General features: G+C 36.9%; 1 non-coding gene across 1 annotated transcript; it reads left to right on the top strand.

The window, feature by feature from the left end:
• The first annotated feature begins 786 nt into the window (after positions 1–786).
• On the top strand, positions 787–893 carry LOC127077502 (small nucleolar RNA R71). Its single transcript, XR_007787302.1, has one exon. It is a non-coding gene; the product is annotated as a small nucleolar RNA R71 (small nucleolar RNA).
• Positions 894–21,792: the final 20,899 nt, after the last annotated feature.

Raw genomic sequence — 21,792 nt, 5'->3', positions numbered from 1 at the left:
GGGTTTGGTTGACGTTGTCCAGGGAATTGGCCTCCAGGTGTAGTTTGTGGGGCTTGGTTTTGTGCTACCTGTGAGATCTGGGTTTCAAGCATCTTATTGTGAGTGATTATCTGATCAACCTTGGTTCCTAATTGCGTTATAAGTTCGTTTACGTGAATGTTCTGGTTTAAGAATTCTTTATTTTGCTGAGTTTGGTCCGATATAAAGCTTTCCATGATCTTCTCAAGGTTAGACTTCTAGGGCACAACTTGCATAGGTTGGTTTGGTTTTTGGGCTTGATAACCTTGCGGTCTCTGAGGTGCATGATTTTGGACAGGGTTCTGGTTTTTATAGGAGAAATTTGGATAATTCTTCCATCCAGGGTTATAAGTGTTCAAAAATGGGTTACCTTGGGCGTAATTCACTTGGTCGGTATTTAGTTCGTTCAAAAGGTTACACTCCGCCGATTCGTGTCCTTTAGATCCACAGAGTTCGCACTCTGTGTGGACTACTGCTACGGTGTTAGTGTTTGTAGACATATGTTCGATCCTAAGGGCTAAAGCATCCATTTTCTCCGGCATCATGTCTAGAGAGCTTACCTCATGTATTCCACCTTGGGTCTCTGTTTTCTCTATTGATGCTCGTTCAGTTCCCCATTGGTAATGGTTTTGGGCCATATCCTCAATTAGGTCAGAAGCTTCTGGATAAGGTTTGTTCATCAGCGCGCCACCAGTGGTAGCGTCGATGCTCATCTTGGTGTTATAATGGAGTCCATTGTAGAAGGTATGAACAATCAGACATTGTTCTAGGCCATGGTATGGACAAACTCTTAATAGCTCTTTATATCCCTCCCAAGCTTCGAAAAGCGATTCTCCTTGGTTTTGAGCAAACCTAGTTATTTGGTTTTGAAGAACAACAGTCTTACTAGGGGGAAATATCTAGCAAGGAATACTCTTCTAAGGTCTTCCCAGGTAGTTATTGAATTAGCTGGAAGTGAACCTAGCCATGAACGTGCTCTATCCCTAAGGGAGAAAGGAAATAACCTTAAACGGATCGCATTGGGTGAAGCGCCGTTAGATTTAAAGGTGTCATCTAGTTGGATAAAAATATTTAAATGTTAATTCGGGTTCTCAGTAGCGAGACCCGCGTATTGGTTATGTTACACTAACTGCAACAAAGACGGTTTTAGTTCGAAATTGTTAGAAGGAATAAGGGGGTTTACTATACTCGAACTAGGTTCCTCATCAGAAGGTTGGGCACATTCCTTAAGAGGTATCCTATCGCGATTCTCGGCCATAGCTTTCTTAATTTGGATGAGTAAGAGGCGTGTACGAGTATAACGTTCGGGTTCCGCTAAACGATTTACTAAATTTTCGGTACTACGGGTTCTTCGCATTTACCGGCTAATAATGCCTTAGTCTATACGGTGTAACAACAGGGTACGAAATTTGACGAACACCACCACCTACACCACAACCAATCCACTCTAAACCACAACCAACCCAACCACAATCTGAACAACACCCAGAACCTGAACTAATATCACCATCACCCTCCGCCATTCCCACACCCACAACTTCTGTTGCCTCGATAACTCCCACACTAAATCTCAGTGCCCCAAACTCACCTCCTCCATCCTCCCCAGCATCTAACACTGAACCAGAGACTACCCTCCCTACCCTAGAAGAAGCAATACAGGTTTTTGCAGAGTCTTCAGTAGAGAAGGTCAAGTCTCTGACAATCAATTATGGCATCAGTGATGATCCCTTTATTGTAGGGATCCACTAGAACATAGTGATAAGTTGGATGACCTCTGAAGCCTTCAAGTTGAAAGGCCTCTCTGAACAAGTCTGCAACGACTTTATCAGAGACACTGGTATTAGACTTCAAGAGCGCTTAGCCAGAGAAGCTGAAGAACGGCCAAGAAAGGAAGCTGAAGAGAAAGCGCGCCGAGAAGAACTTCAAAGAATCATAGAAGCTGAAGCCAAGACTGCTGCTGATGCTGCTGCTGAAGCTGAGGCAAAAGTTAAAGCCGAAGCTGAAGAAGCAACTCGCATTGCTGAAGAAGCTGCCAAAGCTAAAGTTGATGCTCTGACTCAGGGGGAGCACTCCAACTCTGGGTTCGTCCCTCTGGTCTTGAATACTCTAGAGGAACTGCAGAAAGAACAACAGGTAGTTCGGGCCAGGCTGGATCAACAAGACTCTATCAACCTCAACATTCAGAATATGCTGTCCCAGCTGCTCCAACGCATGCCTCCGCCTCCAAACCCTTAGGTACTTAGGCTTATTGCTTGTTGCTTTTTATGTTTTGATATCTTTTTTTTGCTTTATGCTTTTTGCCATGTGTGCTACTTATCTGCAAATGCCTTTTCTCAATATCAACTCTTCTTTTTGCATGTCTTTTTGATTCTGACAAAAAGGGGGAGAACTAAAACAACTCTGATGGAAACATAACTAAATCCTTTTAAGCATTGCAAACATTGTTAATAAATTATTACTAAATAAATGACTAAAGATATGCGAAAGTAGCTAAAGCACTAAACCAAGGAAGGTCCGGTAAGAACTTCTAAGTTATCCAAGGATCTAAGTCAAGGGGAGCCCACTTTCCTATCTGATCTAAGATTTTCTTTAATGTTTCACCTTTACTCTGTATTGTTTTGTCATCATCAAAAAGGGGAAGATTGTAAGAACAAAGTTGGTTCTACAATATATCTCTAAGATTTTGATGATAACAAAGGATGACACGAAAATGGTACTCTAACGAGATTTTTTCTTAGTGTGCAGGACTCTGATCAAACATCATATAGAAAATTACATCAGATATAAAATATTCAACTATCAGACGCTACTCAAAAAGAATGTGTCCACAAGGCTCTAATTCTGATCAACGCAGATACCAACGCAACATAAAGAAGTCAGAAACTCTGATAAAAGAATACTGAATCCAGACTCTGAATCTGAAGAAGTCTAGAGCATTGAGAAACTCTGATGTGGTCAGACAAAATCAACCTCTGAAGACAAACTCTGATTTATCAAGACTCTGATGCAGACTCACCAGTTCAGAACGCGTAACCGAAAAGAAATCTTAATTTGGAAAGAAATTATTTCGAGAAGGAAATAATGAGGCGTGCAAAACTGTTTTAGAAAGAAACAAGGAGAGTAATGACATTAAACATTCTCCAATGACCAAGATCCTGTCATCACTCCAACGGTCCTTCACAACGACTATATAAAGGACGAAATACTTCACAAGAAAATACACCTGAGACACACAAGAATACGAAATCTCTTAAATCATTCCTTCCTATCTTTCACGAGCTACTGCTCTTACGTGAAAAGCTATTGTTCTTACAATTCTGTAATTCTTGCTTGTTAGAAGCACATTACATTACAATTTATCATTTTGCTTAAAAAAAACTTCCTCGAGTGACTTTGTGTAGTCTGAATACTTGAGAGGGCCGAGGGATTATTCTCTTAGACGATTGGTTGTGTAATCTTTCAAGATTAGTGGATTAAGTCCTTTTTGAAGGCGAAATCACCTTGGTCGGGTGGACTGGAGTAGCTTTGAATTTCAAGTGAACCAGTATAAAATTCTGTGTCATTCCCTTTTTATTCTGTGTGTGTCTGATTTCTGAAAAAGTTTTTATTTCCAAAACAATCAAACCGCCTTTCTTGTTTTTCTCAAACTTCAAAAACAAGGGTATAATCCATGACTATAAGGCTATCATCCTACAAAAACTTTATACCCTACAAGTGATGGGATTGGGTATTCTAAACTTAGAACTAGCCTATCATAAGAAGACCACCTTAGATAGGTCATGCTTGCATTACCTTACCTATCCTTAAACCAATTTGGGTTTCACATGTCGATCATTATCCCTATCTATAAGGAGCCTTCTTAAATAAGGTGTCCTTATATTTGACATTATCTTTAAACCCATATGTGGGTTCTATATCCATCACAATCTCTAAACCCGTATGGGTTCTCCTATATGTCACTATCCTAATGTGACACTTGCATTGCATCTCAAAATTTTGTTTTATCATACCTTCAAAATTAAAAATTAAAGAAAAGAAAAAAATATTTTTGCATACCCATACATTTTCATGCATTTTGATATCCTTTCCACTTTCTCCCATATCCAACCGTCATCCAGCTAGCAAGTCTCCTGATGCTCAAAAATGAACTTGTCACATGTCTCAATAAGATATGGATAGGCTCAGGAGGGGTAAGTACCATTTAAGAGAGAAGGTAACCCTTCACCATGCAAGCCACTAGCCTATCCAATGCTTTACATACAACGATCATGGACGATGCCGCTGCAACAAGGTTTGTACCAATATCTTCTTCAGTAGCAACCCCATGCGCCTCATCAATCACAACAAAGGAAGCTTGGAACGAAACTAGATCATATACTAATGTTCATGACTTATTCAGAGGTGCCCTAGTGGAACTACAACCGAACGATCTTCCTCCTCATCCATATACTACAAGTTATAACAAGAATGCCTGATGTGAGAACAAAGTACAAGACTTGCATTTGACTTTTGAAAAAGGAGTCCCATTGGTGAACAATTGTAAGACCCCAATTTTAACCATAAGATTCCTCATGCCATCTCATCAATTGCATTGGCTTTGGGATCACACCTTGGTATCCGCCTCACCCCTCATTCATTGGGTTTGCATGGGGAGAGATCACCAAGCATATTTGATTGTGTCATAATTTGTTTTTCTTTGTTTACTAACCAAAATACCAAAAATATGTCTATGTGTAGCTTTGTTTCTTTTGTAGGTAGTGTATGCATCCACATGTGCCTCATCAAGCTCACATCTAGGGTTTGAGACCCTCAATATAAGAGATCAATCAAGGAAAGGTTAAAATTGGTTCTAAGTATCATATATGGACCCCCATGTTCTTTATTTGTCATTTGATCAAGAATTCATCAAGATTTTGAAGCTTGTTTGTCATGTAAGCCCTAATTCATATGGGTATCTTGTGTGACTTGCTCAACAAGTTTCTTTAATAATTTGTCAAAGATGTCCTAGTATACTTCATTGAACTTCATGTTAAGCATATATGATTCTCCATGAGACCCAAAGAGAAAAAGAACTTCAAGTTTGCAAGTTGGTTGAAGGAGGTTGACTAGAAAAGTCAACTAGTCAAATCTAGGGTTTCCTAGACCCTATCTCCTACACTTTCTGTCATATGAAAATGATTCCAAGAGAAAAGTTACTCTTTATGAAATTACAAACAACTTTCATGTTTACATTAAGAGCTAATTTTTCTTGGAAAGTCATTTGTTATGGTGAAATATTATAGGTAATTTTGTTTGTGCCCTAATTAGAAGGCCAACTTCCAAAGACCATAACTTAATCAATTTGTATTATATTAAGTCCATACAAGTTTCATGATCAATGTCAAGATGTCTTATCCAACTTTTATTCTTTGAGAAAGTTCAAATTTCACTTGCAAGGGCATGTACGAAGAGGAAACATTATAGGTCATTTTGGGCCATCATCATTGAACAAACAATTTTCCTCAACTTCTAAAATCCATACATCCCTCATGAAAGATTCAAATGGTGTCAAATTTATGACCAAATTTAAGATAATTTAAATATATACAACTTTGAAGAAGGAACTAAAGTCATTTGAAGTTAATAGAAAAAGTTATTCAAGGTGGAAAAAGTGGTCATTTGATTTTTAACTTAGAAAATTTTCAACTATGTTTGATTCTTCCAAATCCCACCTCAAAATTAATAATGATCCAAGCTCCAAATAAACAATTTTTCAACATCAAATTTGTTCCCCTTCATGTTGTCTTTCTAAAAAGTCCAAGATCATGACATTTGGATTAGTTTTGAGTGACTTGCACATGGGTGTAATGTATTGCCCCATTTGGAATTTTTCATGACCAACTTTCAATTAACAATGCATGACTTCGTATTAAGTATTCAACATCATTTGCACATGATTTAGGGATTGGATCACATCATTTTTGGGCCTTATTACATTCCTATGCAACCATGCACACCATGTTACTATTTTTGGACAAATTTTGAAAGTGTGTGGAAAGCAACTTGCAAGCCTATAAATACAACCCCTTATGCTCAGAATCAAGGACCCCTTTTCCCAAGCTTTGATCCTGCAACACTCCCACCCTCCATTGATAGAACAACCTTGAGGATTTCACTTGAAATCGAGTTTCATTTCCCCTCCTGTTTTGGATTTGAAACTCCAAGGGTTCAAGCCATTTTTGCATCCAATTCACTTCCCACAAGTTGGTAGAAGCAAGCTCAAGCAAATTGGAAGAGAGATCGGGCTCCATTGCAGCAAACAAAAGGTGATTTTCCAGATTTTTTCCTTCTTCGATTCTCCCTCATTTCTCCATCATTCTCTTGATTCTTGGTTGTCTGAAGCCCTACCAATGTAGGCAACAAGATTGAGTTTCTTTGAGGTTAAATCGAAGTAACTCAGTTCATACACCTCATTTTTCAATTCAACATATCTCTCTATATAATGAGAATTGGGAAATTTAGAGGTCATATTCGTCCTCTCCATCATTTTTCCTCTAAATTAGCAAATAGATCTTGAATTTTAGTGAACTTTGGTGGTGGATCAATCAGGTGAGGTCCACTGGAGAAGATGATCGGAGCCCTAGCTCTGGTGGTGTGTTGGCTTCATCTCATCCATCTGATACGTGCCTCATGTTTTAATCTTGACCCTCAGTTTGAATTACCTTGTTTGCAGCGCATTTGACTTTTAAGTGTATGGTGGACACCACACGCGTGGCCATCAGATCGGCCACCTCAATTAATGAAAGAGATCTGATGGCCCTTGTTTTTTCTAATTTTATTTTAAATTCTGATTTTACTTTTAATTAGCTTATTTTGTTTAATTCATATAAATTTCATTTTTAATCCAAAAAATATGGGGCTTTCACCAAAAATCTTTAAATATTTTTATTTTCCATATTTTGAATTAAAATTATTTTTTGGATTAGTTTTGATATTTTTTGTGAATTAAATGATTTTTGACTTGTTTTTAAATATTTTTAAATACTTCTGACTTTCTAAAAATTCTAATTTTTTTTGTCTAAGATCCTTTGACCTTGTTTGACCTAGGATAAATCCCTTGACCATTTATTTGGTGATTTGAAGGGATTTGAGGTTTTATCCTTTTAAAAATGCATTTTAATTCATTTTAAAATTGATTTTTAATTGTTTAATTGTTTAAAAATATTTTTAGCCATTTGGTTGACCTTGTGTTGTTTGATCTTCTGTTTGGCCTTGATCATGGTTGATTTGAACTTCCATTTGATCAATACTATTGGATTTAGGGGGTTGATGAAATGTAGACTTCATCCCTCAAGATGAATGGATATTATTGATCAGATAAAATTCCTCCCATGATCAATTTGGGTTTCTATTTCCACTTCTCTCTTCATCTTCATCCCTATACTTTCCAATCCTTAATTGACCAATGATTTATCTACACATAAAATGCTAGTTGATTCATCAATGACCTTGTGTCATATGAGTCAACATGAGTTTGATTGAGATAAGTCCACCCCATTTTATTTTTGTGTGTGGTATGCTTTAGGAGCTTGGTTCTTTGTACCATGTCTCTAGCATACATTAACACCAATATTTTTATTGCCCGACCTCAGATAGTTATGACTTCTACATAAGTCAAATTACGATTGCTTAACATAGAGCTAAATCTGTCCCAAAAGGAATAATATTCTAGTAAGTGAGATTGTAAGTCTCCCATCTCTCATGGTATTGTGTAAAGACTTGACTTTTTTTTCATTTCTAAGAGCTAGTGGCAAACTTTTTGTTTTATCCAAGTTGGATCCCTTCTCATAGATGATGTCTTGGTTCATGTTTTTATGCTTGTGAGTGGATGATTGAGTGTTCTCCAAAGAATGACTTAAACAATTGAATCCTTCACTAATATTTGACCAACTTCCTTTGTTATTTGCTTTACTTTTATATCATTTACTTAATGCAATTTAAATTTTAGTACCTTTATCATTCATTGCCATTTACATTTCATGCAACTTATTTATGATTTAGTCATTTTCACTTTGCTCACTTGAGCCATATCTTGTGATTGTATATATTATGTGCTTGTGATTTTGTTCTGTTTGTGGTCTTAGGACCTTAAACACCTAATAACAACAAAAAAAACCTTAAGAAATATCTTGGTGGATTATTGGACTTGATCTAAGTTTTTGGACTTAGAATAGGCAACCTCCATATGCTTTGAAGACTTGGCCAATGCCATTATTTGAGATTGAGTTATCTTTGCCAATGCCATTCATCTGATACTAAGCCTTGAGAGTTCCATTTGGTTTATCTGTTACTTTGTCTATGTGCTTAAGCTGTTATTTTGACCTTGTTATGTATGTCTGATGATTGTTTCTATGATTTTGCCACAAGGAATATTTCCTCTAATACATTTTGAAGACACTGAAGGTTGCTTGCTTGTGGAGTGTTTGCTTGGATGTTGGCCATCTTTATTTGATGCCTCTGATTTCATATTGATTGCTTGGATGGTTATGCTTATTGCTTGCTTAAAAGTCCAAAGAAAATAGGGTTCTCTCTGACATTCTTGTCTTGTGGATTGCATCCCATTGGTCAAATCTTTTCAACTCTAAACTTTTAATTTTTTGTCTAGGATAGTCCTTTCATCTCCTCCCACTTCTTTAATTTCAAAATCTCTCCTTCTTTTCAAAAGCTTCTTTGCTTCTGATTTCAAACTTAGACATGTTTTAATAATTAGAAACATTGGCCTTATCCCATTGAATTTTCAAATATTTTCTTAATCAACTTGTAAATGAACTTAACCATATTGACTTTAATTTCAAAAGACAAAAAGAACTAACCATCTCATCTAAACCTTTTGGCCATTTTGTGCCTTTTCCTTTTAACTTTTTTAAAAGAGAGCATTTAACTTTGAGTTATCTTTGGTTGAGATACAATTATCCTATTTCCATGATATTTTGATTATAAGTCTTTCCATTTATTAACGGTTAGTGGAATACTTATTGATTGAATCCAAGTTGAAGCTCTCCTCTTAAATGTTGCAAAGCACTCATTATCGCTGGATGTTTGGTTAAGTATTCTCCCTTTGATAACAAAATATTTTTAAGCTTTTGTTAAAATCAATCCACCCATTTCCTTGAAATTTTTACCATGAATTGCGACGTTTTGATCTCTCATTTTTATGTTGGTACGTAGACATAAGACCGAAGGTCTTGTCAAACACAAAAAATTGTAAATAATTGAATTCTTTGGATGCTATTACCTTCCCTCTGTGTAACCAACACCCTTACCTGTAATCTCTGACATTTTATTAGTTTTGATTTGAAAACTTCTTTTCTTTGGGTTTTGTTTGTACTTTTCCATTTTCCTTTGGAAACAATAAAAGCGCGGTGGCGACTCTGGTTTTATAGACGTTGAGTTAACCAATAACTTGATGGTCATGAATTTACTGCTACAGAAATAAAATGGCGACTCTGCTGGGGAGTAGTCCTCAGTGGGTTTAGCCTTCTTTTTTGTGTGTATATTTGTATATTTGATGTTTGTTTGTATATATTATTGTGTGATACTTACTGTCTGTGCTTGGTGATCTCCTTGTGGTGAGATAAGTTCTAACCCAAACTTGAGTACAATTTAAGATAAGAGGGTGGTATAGTCATGTTGGCTTTAAAGGAGTAGGCCTGAAAGAATTGACATGATATCCCCCACTCAATTGAGACCTCTTTGGAGTTACTGATGTCACACGAGTAAGTCGTGGATAAGCATTACTTTCTCTAATTTGGGGGTCCAAGAAGCTGAGGAGCGTAGAACATTTAACCCAACTTGGCCTATTTTAGGACGCAATGCAGAGACTGTTCAAGTGTAGACTTGATAACATTTGTTATGCGATACTACACTTAGACGAGTTTCTCTTGAGAATACTATGGGTTGAGGAGTCAGTCATCCTAACCTATAATATTCGATAGATGGGATTATGACTCTGGGAACTTTTTAGAACATGATCTACAGGATTTTATCCTTAGTACACTCCTTTGGGATGGTTCTTAACCCGAATCCATGCTCATGACTCACAACAAACCCTTTGATTCTTGGTTGATTCGATCAGTCTCGTCAATATCAATGGAACTTGAGTGTTGATAAAGGTGAAAACCATAATCCACGAAAATGGATGATTGATCTTGATGATGACTTGATCCATCCCTTGACCTTTGTTTTTTTTTGCCTTGTGTTTGATCCCTCGTGTGTGATTGTTGCATTCATGCATACACGCGCATCATAACATTCATCACAGAAGATAAATTTCAAGAAAACTAAGGTTTATTTGTAAATATTTTCAGATAATGGAAAATGGACAAAGGAACACTAAGAAGTACAGTTTCAGATGTACCGACTTGAAAGAGTTAAGGAATCTATAATCCTTTGTAGTTAATCCCTTGGATTTCAAGCAACGTCACGAGAAGCTTTTGTCCGTATTGTCTACTGATGTGATGGAAGGAATTTTGAGTGTCTTAGTGCAATTTTATGACCCTCTCTATCAATGCGTCACTTTTCCAGATTATCAACTTGTACCCACGTTAGAAGAGTATGCCTATCTCTTGGGTATGCCCGTATCTAACAAGGTACCTTTCAGTGAATTGGAGGAGGTTCCAAGATCTCAGGTCAAACCGAAGCTCTTCATTTGAAGAAATCTGAGATAGATGCTAATATGACAAAGAAAGGAGGGATTCTAGGGTTGACTTATGAGTTTCTCATTGGTAGAGATACTGCTTCTACTCAAGTTGGTGGCATGGATGCTTTTGAATCCATCTTTGTCTTGCTCATTTATGGTTTAGCATTGTTCCCTAACATTGACAATTTTGTTGATGTTAACGCCATTAGAATCTTCCTAATGGGGAATCCTGTTCCGACTTTGTTGGGTGACATGTATTTCTCTTTGCTTTTGATCAATTCTAAGGGTGGTGGAACCATTGTATGTTGCACTCCTCTTATGTACAAGTGGTTTATTTCGCACTTGCCTCAGACGTAGGGATGGCAATTTAACCCATCCCCAATGGGCACCAACAAATTTACCCACAACGGGTAGGGTAAAAACCCGCAAAAACGGGTACGGGCATGGGCTCGGGTAATTACCCATAAAAAAAGCGGGTATGGGAACCTTGGTACCCAGCCCGCCCCATACTCGCACACTATATATTATTTGTAATTTTATTTTTATTTATATATTTTAGTGTATATTATTATATAAAAATGTATGTCTCTCAATTATAAAACCTATATCAATGTTAAGCCATTACATATTTAATATAAGTGTTTGTTTATTTCAACAATAAATTGTTTGAATTTTTTTAATGTTTTTAAAACTTAAAATTATATGATATTTTATAATTGATCTATTTATTTTTAATAGGAATGTGGGTCACGAGTACGGGTATAAGTACTTACATACCCATAGGGCACGTGTACGGGTGCTAACTTTGGCACCCAAGCGGGTATGGGCTCGGGCACGAGGATTTTTTCAAATTGCGGGTATGGGGATGGGTATTATAGTACCCTGCCCAAACCCTACCCATTGCCATACCTACTCAGACGTCTGCTTTCTTGGAGAACAAGCAATGTCTATAGTGGTCTCAGAGACTTATGTATCTCACTAATGATGATATTGTTTGGTTTGATTCTGAAGTTGATAGATTGGATATTATTGATAGTTGTGGTGAGTTCTCTAATGTTCCTCTCATTGGTACACAAGGAGGAATCAACTACAAACCTGTTTTGGCCCGTCGTCAGCTTGGGTTCCCTTTGAGAGATAAACCTAATAACATTCAGTTATAGGGTATATTTTATCATGAGGGTAAAGATCCCCAAAATCTGAAGAGTAGGATGGTGCGTGCTTGGCACAATGTTCATAGGAAGGGTAGAGTCGAACTTGGTCCATGTAACTGTGTAGCTTTTGAAGCTTACATTATTTGGGTGAAGAAGAGATCTTTGGAGCTCAAGATGTCGTACGCTTGCGCGAGACCTATGTTTATGGTTGTGGTTGAGCCATCAACTCTCCCTAAACAAGATGTAGAGGAGTTGGAAGATGCACTTGCCAAGATGAAGCAATAAAGGGACCTTTGGGAAGAGAGGTTCCATGCTTTGAACCGAAAGCATGTGGAGTTGTAACTTGATTCAAAAGATAAGGATGCACTCATTGAGGTTCTCGAAGAGCATGTAGTGAAGAGACAAAGAGAGCAAGAGGATTCATTTTCCTCTAGTATGCCTCAACCTTCCGGTGCTTGGAAGAAGATTATTGATCGGCTCATCCTCGAGAAATCTCAGGTGCAGACAACTTTTGACTTAGAGATTCGGTGCATCCGAATGAAGTATACACCATTGGCTAGTTCAATTACTAGGGATCCTTAGGATGATATTTTCCCTTTCTCTTGTATTTGTACTTATTGGTTTCTCTTGTATTTTTACTTCTTGGTTTTGGAAATTATACTCAGTGTCATCTTGAGGGGTAAAGTCTGTTTGGTAAAAGTGATGCTGAGTTGTGCCTGGTGCCCAACATCAAAATCCTTATCAAGTTCAAGGTTCCAGACTTTGAAAAGTATAAGGGAAATACTTGTCCTCTGAGGCATCTTGTAATGTATGCTCGTAATATGTCTACTCAGACAGAAAATGATCAACTACTCATCCATTACTTCTAAGACAGTCTAACTGGTGCTGCACTTCGGTGGTATATGGGATTGGACAGTGCTAGTGTCTGTAATTTTAATGACCTTGGCGAGGCTTTCGTCTAGCAATATAAGTATAATATTGATATGGCTCTCGATCAGGATCAATTGCGGCAAATATCCCAAAAAGATAATGAGACATTCAAGGAGTACGCCCAAAGATGGAGAGAGCTTTCTTATCAAATTAGCCCACCCTTGAAGGATAAGGAAATGACCAAGATCTTTTTGAAGACTCTGAGTTCATTTAATTATGAACGCATGATTTCCAGTGCTTCTAATGACTTCACCGAAATGGTGAACATGGGGATGCGATTAGAGGAAGGTGTCTGTAATAACCTAATTTTCACCCCTAAGATCCCTTATCATTTGTATCATTTTCATAACATCAAGGTCATTAAATACTTTTGTGTATATCCTTATGCTTTTCTAACCCTACAGAAATACAAAAAATATATATGTCTTGCTTTGCTTTATTTGCAAGTAGGGCTTTGGCATCAAGAAGTGCAAGGGATGGATCAATCAAGGCTTAGTGGTATCATATATATATCAAGGTGATCAAGAGTCTCCCTCCATCAACAATCAAAGTCCAAGTACCTAAAAATCATGTCCAAGTACCCAACTTTCCAAGGCCATAACTTGTGATCCAAGCCACCATTTTCTTTGCTATAATGATCAGATTAAACATATTGCTTCATAATTCTACTTTGTCCTAGGCGATGAAACCTCTCAAAATACACGAATAAGGATATATGGGGCCATGAAGTGGATGATTCATTTGTTTGTCAAGTGGTAAAACACTTGGTGAAATTTTCAGCACGCTGACCTAGTCAAGTGACCAACTTTATGCCAAATTTTCACCAAGATCCCAAGTGATTCAAGCAAAGTGATCAGCATGAAAGTTGTAGAGCATGATTCCATCTTTCCAAAATGTCCAAGATCAAGAAATTCCCATGCTTGAGCTAAGAGAATCGAATTTGGGAAGACAACCTCATGGAATGGTTCATAGGTCAAATTCCAAGCCAAAATACATTACAAATCCAAACAAATCCACAAGTACATGTACTTATTGATTCTAAATCTCACTCTAATAAGAAGATCACACACACTTTTGAGCCATTATCCAAGCAACCAAGCCATTACACAATGAAGTATCATTGACCTCCCAAATGGCTTTGGTTTTGAGGCATACCAAATATAAACCTCAAGTCAACTCCTACACTTAAGAAAAAGCTCAACAAAACACTCCATGCCCCCATGCTTTTGACATGCTTCCCACTTGGTGTTTTATGCAAGAACCAACCAAGCAAGCAAACCAGTACAAGCCACAATTATTTTATGATATTTGAGGCTTCTTGAACCCTCAAGGATCCATATAAATAGAGGACAAAGCCTCATCTATACACACACCAAGCTTTCCAAGAAAAAATCCATTCTTGAGAGCTTTTAAACCTTAACCTCCATTCTCTCATTTGTCTCGTGCATTCTGCAAACCAAAGGTTCCAATCATCTTCTGGAAACTCATAAGCCTGAGGAGAAGCATTAAACAGTAGCTGGAAGTAGTGTTGAAGAGGCATTGGACCTTTCTCCAATAGGTATATTCTTGCACTTTGAAACTCATCATACATACGTCATTTCACTTTGATTTCTGAAGCAAACATGTAGCATTTATTGTGTTAAGAAGGATCATAAGCTTAAATGTCATTTATATTGTTGTTTATGTGAATTTAAGTTGCATGAAACCTAAAGTTTCAGTTCTGGTTTTTGCCTTCGTGCATCTTCATCTTTGAGTATTAGCTAAAACCTATCATACCATTGTGTTCCTTATATTTTTCTAAGCATTTTTTATCTTTATTTCATGAAAAATGGTTGGGAAATGAGGGGGATATGATTGATGGAAGATTGGAAAAATAATGGAAGAGAGAAAAACGAAAATGAGAGAGAGAGGTTGAAGATGATGCTGAGTTGGCATTGAAAAAAGTCAAAGGAAACGTGTTATATAATATATACAATTGTTTGCGTTTTAATTAACAGATGTATAGCCACCCCAGTGGTAGAAGCGCGCGTCCAAAGTCACTTGTAACCAAAAGGTTTGGGGTTTGAAACCCACTCACCCTAGACTTTGGTTTTTAATTTTTCCAAACAGTACATGGAATCCCAAGGACGTGGGTTTGAACCTGGCCAGTGTAATGTTTATTTTTTCTCACTTGTTAAATGTTCATTTTTCTTCATAACTTCAAAAACATGTACTTTTTAAGGTTTTTTTTAAGGATCCTAATCAATCTCTTTGGTTCATCAATCCTACTCAATCTGAAACAAATGCTGTCATTGAAGAAGACCCCGAAGAGGATGCACAAAGCTTCGTGACGCACAGGATGGTCTGCCAAAATTGGATAGTTGTTGAACTCCCTACGATTGTTCATGTTTATAAGTAATATTTTATTGCCATTTTAAAAAAATCCTTTCGTTGGGCCTAAGAGGAAAAAGTATTTTGTTGGGCTTTGTTTCATGTTCCCATTATCAATAATAAAAATGTTCATTTTGTCTTCCATTTCGTTTTATTTTTTGCCTTTCGAAAAATGGTAACCTAAAACAAACAAACAAAAACCACTTTCAATATCTGCATGCTGTAAGACCCCAATTTTGTCCCTAAGATCTCTCATGGCATCATAACATTGCATTTGCAAAGCCTCAAGGATCATGTGCATCTTGGTTCCCTTTGCCTTTGGGTGGGATCCCTTATGAGTGGTTTGAGATCACCAAGCATGCTTGAATTGTATATTATTGCTTTTCTTATTTTATTTACTAACCAAAAGCACAAAACATGTCACTAACATTCTTTGTTTGTAGCTTGAACAATTAAAAGGTCAAGAGCTTCAAGGAGATCCTTTGTGCAAATATATGGTCAAGAGAAGATGAAAGCAAACATGGTAATGGTTCCCAAAGCTCTCATTCATCAAATATGCCTCCCTAGTATCTCAATTCATCATTTTGATCAAAGCAAGTCAAAGGGTTTGAGGTTTGCTCCCAAGGAAACCCTAGTTCATCTGTGTACCAAATATGCCTTGCTCATGAAGCAACCTCAGCCCATGGTCAAATACAATCAAGGGAAGTTCTTTAATTCATAATTTCATGCATATTTGAACTTATTTGAGTGTCCTCAATCATTAATTCATCAAGATATGAGTTGTGGACTTGGAAAGTTGATCAGTCAATTCATCTGACTATTTTGAAATGCACTAAGACCTAACGTTTTATGTGTTGGTCAAATGGAGATGATCCCAAAATAAAAAATATTCTTAAGGACAATATGAACAACTTTCATGTTCATAAAAAATTTATTTGAAGCTTGGAAGGTCATCATCCACTCCAAGACATTATAGGTCATTTTGACTGAAACCCTCATTTTGGGTCAACTTCCCAAGAACATAACTCATTCATTTTTTATGATTTTGAGGCGGGATAAAATGAATTGCAAATCTTAAGATGTCTAATTCAAATGTTATGTTGGACAAAATTTCAAACTCTCAAAGGAAATACATGTGATAATGCAAAACATTATAGGTCACTTTGGACCAAATGCATTGAAAGGCAAAAAAGTCCAACTTCAAGTGCCCATAACTTCTTCATCAAAAATCCAAATGATGCAAAATTTAAGTCCATTTTGATTGTCTTGAGAAGATCTACAACTTGGATGTTTAAGTTTTTTCCATTTTAAGCATGCATCATCAAAACAGAAGGGCTTGAACATTGGCTAAATTTGGAAACTTCACTTTTGCATGTTTTGCACCTTACACTTCAAACTCAAAATTCACTAATTTCCACACTCCAAATGAGTTTTGGTCCAACATAACATTTGTTCCTTATGTCAAAACCTTTCCAACCATTACCCACATGCCTATGTTTCAATTTTTCAAGAGGCATTTTTGAAGAGGTGAAGTTTTAGGCATAATTGTGCATAACATGTTGAAACTCATTACACAAGCTTATGCATTGCCAATTACACGTCCATTTCAAGTTGTTTAGTCATCAGCATGCAAATGCAATTGAGTTTGGGCCTTCTACATGATCATGCAAGCCCATGCAAAGAATATCCACTTGCCATGCACACGAGTATTTCCTTGCCTTGCCTCCAATTCAGCTATAAATAGACATGCTATGCCTCATAATTCTCCAACCTAATGGCGCCTGATATGCTGCACAACTAAATCCATAGCCATTACCAAAGGAACTAAGTTCATTTTCTTCAATTTTTCAGATCTAAAATTCAATTAAATCTGGTTAAATCTTTAGATCTAAAGTTCCTAGACCCACATCATATGATCCATTGAACTTCTGTTTTGCAAAAGGAAGCAAGGAAGTCAGCTCAAATCTTCACAATCCAAAGGTATGGTCCAACTGGTTTTTGCTTTGAATCTCCTTGTTCCATGATCTATTTGCCTGGCCAATGTGTTTTCTGAAGTCCTCACCTGAGAGGCAAGCTAGTGGTGGCTTTGATTTTATGTTTTGATGAATTTCAGTTCATGTACCTAGATTTTCCAACTCTGATTTCTCACTCCATAGAAACTTTGAGTACAATCCAAGGTTACAAGGGTGATGTACATCACCCCAGCTTTCCAATGATATGAGGATCACTCATTTTTATTAAGCCTTTAAAACCTGCAAATGTCACCGGAAAATGCATGCTCGCCAGAGAAGACGGTGGTGTACACCACCGTCTCTTGCCAGATTGAATCTGGACCCTTGGATGCGCTTCCCACGATCTAATCTCGGCCATTGCTTGTTATGACTTTCAATAATGCCATGTGTGACGCATTGACTGAAGCCTACCATGAGCGCGCGCATGTGGAGCGTCTGATCAACCACGTCAATTAATGAGGCTTGATCAGACGCTCCTGGTTTTTTTGATTTTTTTAATTTCTGTTTTTATTTCTTTTATTTTCAAAAATTCATAACTTCTTTATTTTTAATCCAAAAAATATAGGACCAATTGCATTCTTCTCCATTTAAATTCTAGTTTCTAAAAATGATTTTTAATATTTTTTATTTTGTCATTTGATATTTTTTGTGAATTTTCTCTTTTCTGGTTATTTTTAATTCATTTTAAATAGTTTTTGATATTCAAAAAATACAAAAATATTTTCCTAACCTATTTGAATGATGATGGATCTATGAAAAATATTCTCATCAATTTTATAATTGATTTGAGATTTATTTGAGATTTTAGTTCAATTAGGTTATCTTTATTCATTTTTAATTGATTAAAAATAGTTTCTGACTTTTAAAAATGCTGAAATTTTTTGTCAAACTTTGTTTGACCTTGTTGAACTTAGGATAAATCACTTGGACTTTTCAAAGTTGATTTGAAGTGATTTTGAAGTTTGACCTTTCTTTAATATTTTAATTCAAGTTTATTTTTTAATATTAAAAAATGCCAAAAATATTTTGTTCATTTCTTGACTTTCAATCTTCATCTCACTTCTGTTTTTGATTGTTTGCCATGATTCTCAATATCATTGGTCAACATATGTGGATTGGTACATTTTATTTCATTTAATGCACTTTAATCTTTCCACTTCCGTTATTCATCTCCTTCTTCTTCTTCTTTTTTTTCTTTTTGATCAATGAGTTGAAGGTTGATAAGTTAGCATTGATTAGGGAGATTTAATCTTCCTTGGTCCAAATCTAATTCATCTTGATCAAATGATCAAGTGAATGGCTTTGCATTAAGGATAAGTTGTTTCCTAAATCATGCAAAAGACTTAAACCAATACAAGATCAATTCTCTTTTTTTTCTTTTGGCATGGCAAGTTGTTGGAACTTGGTTCACTAATCAAGACCTCTAACTTGTGTTGTTGCCTACATTATTATTGACCGGCCTCAGATAGTTGTGACTTCTACATAAGTCCAATTACGATTGCTTAACATAGCGCTAAATTTGCCTTATGGCACACTAACTACTAACATTAACTATTAACCATTAACATTTACTTTTTTCACTTTACATTTATGCAATTTATTATTCTTGTACATATTACTCATTTGCTTTTTCCTTTGCTCATTGGAGCACATGTTTATGTTAATGCCATTTGCCTTTTGCTCACTTGAGCACATAATTGTGTATATATCTTTTGTGCTTGTGTTTGTCTGTTTGTTGTGAACCAAAATGCAAAGAAATGGACAAAATGGACTTAAACTTTAGGACTTTACCCAAGCTAATGGAATTTGAAGAGCAACTAGGCCTCATGCCTTTAGAGTGCTTAAATGTCAAAGAGCAACTAGGCCTCATGCCTTTAGAATGCTTAAAGCTTGAAGATGAACATTGAAAGGAACATACTCTAAACTCCCTCTTGTCCATTCTTTGATTTTTTATAGAACTTTTTGATGTGTGTTTTCTTGTGCTAGGATTTCCAACCTGAGCCCAATTGAGGAACCATTACCATGAGCTTCTAAGAGAGAGGAATCCAAGATACATCGAGGAGCCTTTTTCCAAGAATTCATTTGATTGTTGATTGCTTGAGTTTATGCTTATGTGATTGCTTATTCCAAAGGATGGGAGCTACTTGGATCATCAATATGATCTCAAGAGAGGAACTCCATGTGTGGTCTTGTTCTCTTTTGCCTTACCTCTTGTATGTTTAGGATTTAGCCATTCTTCTTCTTCCTTCCACTCTAACCCAAGCCAAAACTTTTGTGCAAACATTTAACACTTGTTTTCAACATTAGAAACCTAAGCCTTATGCTTTTGATTTTCAAACTTTCTTTTCATAACACTTATTTTGAATTGAATCTTTAAGTCAACTTTGACCATATTTTGTAAATACTTTTCATTGGTAAATATAACTCATTCAAATGTTTTGTGGTTTCAATGGCCACTTTCCTAAGCAAAATTTTTCATAACCTTTAGCTATTAGGTTTGAGTTATCCTTGAGGTAGATATAATACTCACCTATATCCTTAGTGGTGGACAATGAGTCTTCCATGCTTATTATAGGGTTAACCCCTCACTAGCATGTTGAAGCTATCCTCACATGGTGAATTTGTGGTTTTAGGTTGAGTTTTCTCCCTTGGATAACAAAAGACCTTAAGGCTTTTGGACCAATCAATCCACTCACTCATTTTGAGATTTTTACCCCGAACTACGAGGTTTTGATCCTAATCCTTTTACGATGGTACATAGGCAATGGGTTTATCCATCCAAACACAAATGTAAATAACTTGTATATTCTCTTCTCATCTCTTCAATCATGTTTGCACAAATAAATTTTCACAAAAATACCAACCTTACAACAAATGTGAAAAGGGCTCCCTAGGAGTACCTAGGATGTTTTGGGTGCTTAAAACCTTCCCATTGCATAACCAACCCCCTTACCCAGATCTCTGACATTTTTACTAGTTTTTGATTCGATAAAACTATTAGGTTTTTGTTCGCTTTCTAACCATTCCTCTGGATAAATAGAAGTGCGGTGGCGGCTCGACTTGTATGGTTTACCTTAGATTTAGTCAATATCTCTAATGGTAACGAATACCCCGCCACACATGCAAATTCCATTATTTTTATCCTAAAAAACAAGCACAAATCATGTGTGCAGATTAATCAATTTCACACCCATTGAAAGCAATGACCCTATGCCCTCTCCCAACTTTGATTTCCCTGTATTTGAGGCCGAAGAAGAAAGTGATGAAGAGATTCCATATGAGATCTTCCGGCTACTTGAACAAGAAGAAAAGGCCATTCAGCCCCACAAAGAGCCAATAAAAGTGATTAACTTGGGTTCCGAAGAAGATAGAAAGGAGGTCAAGATTGGGGCATCGCTCGTCCCAGAGTCAATGAAAGAATGATAGATCTTCTCATAGAGTATACAGATGTATTTGCTTGGTCTTATTAGGACATGCCAGGTCTTAATACTGATATTAAAGAGCATCATTTGCCGTTGAAATCAAAATGTCCGCTAGTCAAATAGAAATTAAGAAGAACACGCCCAAACATGGCTCTCAAAATCAAATAAGAGGTTCAGAAGAAGATTGATGCCAGTTTTCTTGTTACATCTGAGTATCCTCAATGGTTGGCCAACATAGTGCCCGTTCCAAAGAAAGATGGTTAAGTTCGAATGTGTGTCGACTACAGAGATTTGAACAAAGCCAGTTTAAAGGATGATTTCCCTTTACCTCATATTGATATGTTGGTTGACAATCAGATCAGAATTGTTCCCAAAGATAGGGATAAAACATCATTTATTACACCTTGGGGAACATTCTGCTACAGAGTAATGCCTTTCGGTTTGAAGAACGCCGGTGCAACCTATCAGCGAGCCATGATAATGCTCTTCCATGACATGATGCTGTCATACCCCAAAATTTGCCCATTAATATTTCAAGACATTTTTCAAAGGCATTCCGAATCATTTTTATGACGCTGATCTCAAATGGACAAAAGCCCAGCTCGCGAACGACCCGATCCAGAAAATGGCCCAAAACTGGCCTGTTCGCTACGCGTTCGCTACCAGCTCTCCTAGCGAATGTTCGCTACCAGCTCGCCTAGCGAACATTCGCTACCAGCTCGCCTAGCGAAGCAAACGTTCGCTACCAGCTCGCCTAGCGAGGCTGACAGACAACAAAAAATTTCAGGCTTCGTTCTGAGCCCATTAGGTCATGAAAAATGGCATTATAAATACCAGCACTTCAGTAACGAAAGGGAGGACGAAAAACAGAGGGAGACAGACGAAAACCCTGGCACAAAAACCCTGGAGGCTACTTTAGAAACCCTGAAGGCCGCTCCTCCGCCCCGAAGCTACCGCCGCCCAACTCAATCCGGCTCGCCAATTCAAGGTTGCAATTCGATTGCAAACAGGTTTGCATTACTATTATCGTGTTATTTTCTTAATTTGCATGTGATACCGCTTTATGTTCTTAACTTGCATGTGATAATATAATTGAATTCATAAACATATTTGAGGTTTTGCATGTGAATTTAAGTGTGCCTGGATATTGTGAATGCTGAATCATATAATTATGTGTTGGATGCCATAAGCCATGCCGCAGGTTGAAGTCA

This window comes from Lathyrus oleraceus, chromosome 4 (genome assembly GCF_024323335.1).
Source record: "Lathyrus oleraceus cultivar Zhongwan6 chromosome 4, CAAS_Psat_ZW6_1.0, whole genome shotgun sequence".
NCBI lineage: Eukaryota > Viridiplantae > Streptophyta > Magnoliopsida > Fabales > Fabaceae > Lathyrus > Lathyrus oleraceus.
This window is presented reverse-complemented; position numbering and strand designations above follow the sequence as displayed.